Genomic DNA, 8,013 nt, shown 5'->3' with positions numbered 1-8,013 from the left:
TTTTTTTGAGACGGGGTTTTTCTGTGTAGCCCTGGCTGTCCTGGAACTCACTCTGTAAATCAGGCTCGCCTTGAACTCAGACATCCACCTGCCTCTGCCTCCCAAGTGCTGGGATTATAGGTGTGTACCACCACTGCCCGGCTTTTGTATAGTTCTTATTTATATAGACATTTGAAATTATACACACAAAAAAGACGAGCTGAACTCAGGCTAAAGGAAGACAACCTTTCCTTGGGGTTGTAGAGAGATAAGTGTGCACAATTTGACCAGGAAAACTACATGTTGGTGACTATAAAATAAAGATGTGAATGAGTAAAAGGGATGGAGAGATTCATGTCCATGACTCGTGCCCTTGCTCCCACCCCCAGTATGAGAAGAATCATGAAAACTGATCCCAGCCAGTGAAGCAATCAGAAATTTAATCATAGCCAGAGGTCAACGACACCACAAGAAAACCTACAGAGTTAACTAACCTGGGCCCATGGGGGCTCACAGAGCCTGAACCACCAACCAAAGAGCATGCCTGGGTTGGACCTAGGCTCCTGTCTTAGTTAGGGTTTTACTGATATGAACAGACACCATGATCAAGGCAAGTCTTATGAAGGACAACACCTAATTGGGGCTGACTTACAGGTTCAGAGATTCAGTCCATGCTCAAGGTGGGAACATGGCAGTGTCCAGGCAGGCATGGTGCAGGAGGAGCTGAGAGTTCTACATCTTCACCTGAAGGCTGCTAACAGGATACTCGCTTCCAGGCAGCTAGGATGAGGGTCTTAAAGCCCACCCCCACAGTGGCACACCTACTCCAACAGGGCCACACTGTCTAGTAATAATAACACACTTCCTAGGCCGAGCATATACAAACCATCACATCCCCTGTGCCTATGTAGCAGATGTGCGGCTTGGTCCTCTAACAACTGGAGCAGGAGCTGACTCTGATTCTCTTGCCTGCCTTTGGGACCCTTTTCCTTAGCTGGGAAAGTATGTTTTCCCTCAGTAGAAGAGCACGTGCTTTAGTCCTGCTGCAACTTGATGTGCCAGGGTGGGTTGATACCCATGGTGGGGGGCTCCCCTTCTCTGAGGAGAAAAGGAGGGGAGGATGGAAAAAGGGGAATGTGAGGGTGGAACTGAGAGGAGAGGAGGGAGGGGGCTGTGATTGGGATGTAAAATACATACATACATACATGCATACATACAAACATACATACATACATACATACACACATATGTACATACATACATAAATTTAATCTCAGCACTCAGGAGGTAGAGTCCTGTCTGGTCTACACAGTGAATCCCATGCCAGCTAGGGCTACGTAGTGAGATCTTGTTTTGTGGAGAGGAGGCACAAAAAAATAATTTCATCATGAAGTTAAAATGAAAGAGTAATTATCCCTGCAAACTTAAGTTTCCTTTGAATGAAAAACAAATTAATTGAGGAGCATTTAACTCGAAGGTTAGACAGATAACCCAGGATGGCTTCTATGGGATGAAGAGAGTTTGTTAGGGCAGCAATATATATACACACATGTATACACACAGACACACATGTATACACAAACATACATGTATATGTATGTTTATAAATACACGTGTGTACAGGCAAATGTGTATGGAGATACAGATAATATACATGTGTACAAACACACTGATGTATACAAACACACATGTATATGTATGCAGATACATGTCCATGGACACAGACATGTACATAAGCACATGTTCATGTGTGTGCATATATGTATATGCATGTGAACACAGATATGGGCATACGCACACACGTGCTCATTCAGACACATGTGCATAAGCACACATACATGCGTATAGATGCTTATGAAAGCACATACTCAGTCTCCAGGAGCAACAAGGCTCTACCTCTTGCTGGTTTTCATAGAGAGCCTAGCTCCACCCTTGCTGCCCTGTGACCTTGTGCCTTGTTTGGGTGGAAGGGGATTTCCACATCCTTATCCGTGTTGCCAGCTTCCCTCTGTTGAGCCTGGTCAGCCATCCCCCCAACTCCCCCAGAAATTTGTATATTTCATCTCAAACAGCAGTTGTACCAGGGTAGACCACAGGCACCACATGTCTGGAGCTAGCCTCCACAGCTGCTCTGTAAGGTGCCTCTCAACTCCTTGTAGCCCTGGTGCCTCTCACCAGGCAGGAACCTCTGCCCTTCTGGACCCTGTCAGCTGTCTCTGCCCTCAGCTCTTCTCTGGGAAGACTCTCTGGACACAGTCTCCTAGGACAGAGTGAAGCTCTGTTCCTGGCCTCTGCCCTGCTCCTGAGAAGGTACTGCTCCCATCTGGGCTTCAGTCATTCAAGCCTGGACAGGAGAGCAGATCGAGACTGCCAGCTGTAGCCTGCTGGGAGTTTTGGGGATGGCATCACATGAATTTGGATCCCCAAGGATTCTAAAAGCCCCAGCAGGGTGAGAGCGTCTTTAGTAAGGACAGGTTAAGGACAGCTTCTATTCAGGGCAGACCTACAGCAGCATTCTTCAAGTTTGGATGATGCCACCGAGCCTACCAGTTTATGTCTTTCCTTACCTGGGTGGGCTGCTCAGTGTCTACAGAGTGAGGATAGGCCTTAGGTCTTAGAGCAGTGCTATGAGTGTGCAGGGTAAGGGTGGTTCTGTTTCAGGGGTCCAGGGTCAGCACAGGGCCGGGGTTTGAGGACCACATAGGGCTGGTAGATGGAGCCTCTTTTCCTCCTCCAAATAAAGGCCCACTCTCCTCTCCCTGGGCTGAGCAGTAATGATTAACGTGGCTGGCTCTGATCTCTTTGTTTCTGCTGGGCTGGGGCTGTGGGTGCGGGAGGCAAGGGGTACACAGTCTCTCCCTGCTGCGCATGAACTCTGCGTTTATCTTCTTCAGGCTTCTCTGGTTTCAGTGCCTTATTTGTTCTGACCTAGATGGGCTTTATCTCCAGTTCCTAATGGCCAATGGGACCCCAAACAGTTCCTCAGAGGCTCTGGCCCCTGTAAGTGTGCTGATGGGATAGACCATGCCAGGGCTCTGAGAAAGACACAGCCCACAAGGGTCCCTGTCTGTGTGGCTCCATCCGTTGTTTGTGCTCAAGGTGGGGCAGGCAGCCAGAGCAGAGCTAGAATGCCTCCCTCAGCAGGAGATGGAGGACTTGTGGATAAAGGCTTTCCACAAGACCCTTGCACTGGGCACTCACCTGTGGTCATACTGGGCACTCATTCGTTCACTGGCTTAGCAACTGCAGTTGCTGCATTGGCTCAAGGTGGTAGGGCCTGCTATTTTTCCTAAAGGAAATGCCTAGAAAGTACTTCCTCATACCCTTTTCTTTTTACTGGTCTCTGACCCAAGCCTTGGTGAGTTGGACATGTGCCCTGGTTTAGCTCTGGGCAGAGTGGATGGAGCCCCAGGGCCTCTGAGGAGATGGGGGCCTGCAGGCTAGAGCTGCATCTGCCTGCCCATCTCATCTTGTGTTTCTTCCCTGAGTCCATGCTGCTGTGCCCTAGTCTTCCCCCCACAGCACCTCAGGTCCCCCCTGTCAGATCACTAGGCCTCCAGAAGCCTAAAGCCAGAGACCAATGTGGCAGAACCTGGCAGGTGTCACTGGAAGTCTGATTAGATTTTCTGCACAGCTGAGAATGTAAATATTGGTGAGAGTCGGAAGACCAAGTCATCTCTGGCAAGATATGACGTCATTCCCACACCTGCTCTGGACGGAGCTCTGAGGGCATGTGACCCACCTCATGGCTGGCATTGCCACAAGAAGCTGATAGGTGTTGCCATGAGGGACACAGTGTATGGCCAGCTGCGTGTTTGCAGAGCTGGCAATACCGGCCACTGGGTCCCAGCCTGGGACTCACCAGGCCCAGCTGTCCCTGCCTGGACACGGGGCCAAACAGTGAGTTCTCTGGGCCCCCGGAACTTATCTTGAGTCAATAGAGACTCTGGGCAGCCACAGAGGCTGTTGACCAGGCCAGCAGACAAGAGTGGCATTCAGGTCCCTAGCTGGTTTCCAGTGAGCTCAGCTGCTCCACAGCTGGGGCCAGGGACGGCCTGCACCCCACCCGCCTGCTGGGCCTATTTTCCTGCTGGTAAACAAGGAGGCTGGGAAGGGTCAGAGCTCTGGGCACCAGTGGAGTAAGGTCTTCACCAAGTACAGCTACAGGCACCTGGGAGAGGAAGCTGTGGTGGTACACAGAAGTAGCCACAACAGGGTACCTGTGGGAGGATACTGGGTGCATTACCCTTTGAAGCAGGAACCATAGTGTGGTTATTAACTCCTGCTCTGGGGGCTAGGATTCCTCAAGATGCCATTTGATGGCCAAAGACGTTGAGGAGGAGTCACTAGAACAGGCAAGAGCAAAGAGGATGTTCCTGGAAGCCCTGAGGAATCACAGCGAACCCCAAAGGTCCCTGCCCAAGCTTGTTGTAGGTCAGTAGGTAGAAGCAGGTTTCATTTCTTTGGGCAACCCTGGGTCTAGGACAAAGCTGAGGCTAGACAATGAGGACCTGTTGGACAGTCTGCCTGTTCATCTGGTCACACTGACCAGATCCTTTCCAGACTGAGGAAGTATAGGAATGTCCCAGGGTCTTGTTGGATAGCTATGCAGTACCCAGGCAGAACCCACATGTCTCCTTTCTCTTCAGCCCTGACCTATTGGTGCTGACATGCTGGGGGAAGGGAGCTGGAGGAAATGGGAAATGATGGAGGAACCATCACCTGGTGGACATGGTTCGTGTTCAGGGTGTCTGATTTGCTTCAAAGAGACCCAGAGCTGGAGGTGCCCAAGGGGCAGGGACATAATGATGGAAACTTTTCAATTTTGTGTTCTGTTACTGTGACAAATGCCATGACCAAAGCAAGTTAGGGAGGAAAGGGTTTATCTGGCTCAGACTTCCAGGTCACAATCCATCATAAAGAGAAGCCAAGGAAGGAAACTGGAGGCAGAAGCAATGGAAGAACACTGCTTGTTGGTTTGCTCTTAATTAGCGTTCTTATACAGCCTAGGACCACCTGCCTAGGAAATGGTACCGCCCACAGTGGGGTGGGCCCTCTTACATCAACTAAGACAATCACATTAACCTATAGACCAACTTGATAAAGATAATTACTCAACTGAGATTCTTCTCCGGTGATTCCAGACCATGTCAATATTACATACAGCTAAGGCTAGCTAAGACAGGGACCTTCACCGCAAGTTGACCCTGGGAGTACACAGTCAGGTGTCTCTTTTACCTTGTAATTCCCTGGACTCTGTGGTGGCCCTCCATGCTTGGGGTCCCTAAAGCTCAGGAGGGGATTCTGGTGTCTTTCCCAGCCCTCTGCCTAGGTAGAATTAGTTAATGCTAGATTAATAACCATCCGCAATTCCTGTCCATGCAGAATGTGACCTCTTAGGAAACAGGGCCTCTGCAGATGGCATTAGTTAAAGTCCTGGTTTTAGATTCAAGCCTACATTTTGGTATTGTCTTTGTTGTCTGAGACAGTCTCTCATGTAGACATGACTGATCTCCAACTCACTACACAGGCAAAGAGGACCTCGAATTCCTGATCCTCCTGTCTCCTCCAAGCACTGGGCTTTTAGGCATACACCACCACCATCAAATTTTGTTTTGTTCTGTTTTGTTTTGTTTTTAGAGCTGGGGTTGAACCCAGCTTGAACAAGGCTTTGCGCATGTTAAGTAAGCACTCTGGCAACTGAATCACCTCCCCTAGCATCATAAGTCAGCCTGAAGTCTAATGACAAGAATTCTAATCAGGAGAGTGAACAGAGTGGCCATGTAAAGAAGGGGACATAGCCGGGCCATGTGCCCACACTGAGGGATATCAAACACCACTGACAGCAATAGACACTGGAGTGGGGCTGGGGCTAGACCTCTATCAGCCTTGGGAGGCTCCAGACCTCAACCTTGTGGTGTCCAAGGGAGCACTTCCTGGATCCTAATTCCTTATCATTTGTGCCAGCACTCCCAGGACACTTTCAGACTCCCGGAGTGTGCCCTGGGCTCCTGGAACCCATGGATGCGCCTTAGAAAAACCACTATCCTCACGTGGTGCTACACTTTCTGCTGAGCCCGGGGCAGGGTGCAAAACAGAGAGTGCCTTCTGCCCACCCATGAGGCTTGTTGCTTGGTTGGTGCAGCCAAGTTCACCTGTAGCACACAGGGCAGCTCTTATACACCCTTCAGGGCCTGGGTCTCCCTGCCCTGTGTAGAAACTTGTGTCTCCTTTCTGATCTCCTTGAGGCACTGTGACTCACGACAGACCTCTACAACCATTTTTTCCCATAGTGGAGGAGAAACTGGAGGCTTTAAAACATTAGGTACGTGGGTGTTATGGCCCCAGTAGGCTGTCCCTCCAGGTATCCTCAGGCTATGACCTGTCCATTGTGCATGCAGAATGGATTCTAGATGGGCTGTCTCCACGGGTATCCTCAGGCTATGCCCTGTCTGTGCAGAATAAGCTCTATAGTGATCCCAGAGCTAGGAAGAGGTGAGGATGAGTTGGAAGACTCACTGTCCCATTCCTGGTCCTGTGTGTCCCTAGGACTCTAGATAACTTAGGGAACCTCAGTTTCCCGGACTGTGGATGGGTCTAGAAGCTTCTCATCTTCTCTTTGCAAGGCTGGCATGGCTGAGGCCCATCAAGTTCCCATAGACTCAAAGAACCTACATCTTGCTGCAGCATCAGGATACAAAACTCCCTAGAAACCTGGGGCTGTGAGTCCCAGAGTGTCCATGTTCTGAGTACCTGCTGTCAATGTGATCAGTGTGCAGATAGCATGGGACAGCTCTAGTCAGGCCCTGTATCTGAGAAGCCCTGGGTCTCATGACACTGCAGCACAGTGTGACAGTATCCAAATTAGCATCCTTTCCCCCATGACCTTCCTGGAAGATGGGGGGTATCCCAGGAACACGCAGAAGGGCTAAGCCAACACTTCTACTCCACACCCACTCCTGCAGCCCTTGGGTGTGGATGTCTGAAACACATGGGTCCTTTGCACCTGCTGCTCTAGGTGCCTACCTCATCGAGTTGCTTAGCTTGTGTTAATTCTTATGTCAATTCATACCGAGTACCAAAAATAATGTTGCCTAAAAACTTACCGGGGCCACTATGTCCATCACTTTTGGAGAATTATGAAGAGTCAAACTGTCTTACTGCCAGCTGTTTTCCATTTCTCCCTTTTTATGTGTCTCTGTTTTGACGCTAACCTTGGAGATGAGGCTTCGGGAGAGACAGTAAAGGGACATTGCCCCTCCAGCAGCATCTGCAGGTCTTCCTTCCCCATGACAGCTCCCAGACAGCACAGCACCCATTCCCAAAAGGGATGGGGACAAGGAAGTCTCAACCACGTGGAACACTCTCCTGCTGTGTCCCAGGCTGTCAAACCCACAGCCTGGGAACGTGTGCCTCGTGGTACATATGCATTCACACATCTATTTTGGTGTATCCATACCAGAGACTCATATGGTGAGATAGATGCACTGGTCCATGAGGCTAGGGCTCAGAAGTGCTGGGGTCTGTGTGCATTTGGAGCCATCCTCCACTGTGATAACACAACTAAGATTTGCCCCCCTCGACTCCTTTGTGACCTTTCTGGGGTCCCCCATTGTCTTCATCAAGGTTTCTGTTGCTGAAAGGGTTTATTCCAGCTTACAGCTTACAGCTCATCACACTTCATCTCTGAAAGGAGTCAAGGCAGGAATTAAAGTAGGGACCATGGAGGGGGGCTGCTTGCTAGAGTGCTCTAGCAAGTGTAGGCTTGCTCAGCCTGCCTTCTCATACAGGTCGGATCACCTACCCAGGCATGACCCTGCCCACAGTGAGCTACCCTTGCTTCCACATCAATCGATAATTTAGAAAATACACTACAGACTTGCCCGCAGGCAAATCTTATGGAGCCATTTCCTCAATTGAGACCCTTCCTTCCCAACGCCTCTAGCTTATGTCAAGTTGACTTAAAACTAGCCAGGACATTGACATAGTACCCTGGCTACTTCTGTTCTTTGTTTCTGAGTTCTGGCTCACCCC

The 8,013-nt window shown here is 49.9% G+C and overlaps 1 pseudogene; it reads right to left on the bottom strand.

Moving 5' to 3' along the window:
- Positions 1–4,712, bottom strand: part of LOC116104692 — a 47,504-nt pseudogene extending 42,792 nt beyond the window's left edge.
- Between the last annotated feature and the right edge of the window lie 3,301 nt (positions 4,713–8,013).

This window comes from Mastomys coucha, unplaced genomic scaffold (genome assembly GCF_008632895.1).
Source record: "Mastomys coucha isolate ucsf_1 unplaced genomic scaffold, UCSF_Mcou_1 pScaffold22, whole genome shotgun sequence".
NCBI classification, from domain to species: Eukaryota; Metazoa; Chordata; class Mammalia; order Rodentia; family Muridae; genus Mastomys; species Mastomys coucha.
The sequence above is the reverse complement of the archived record's forward strand: the minus strand, read 5'-3'. Positions and strand labels throughout refer to the sequence as shown.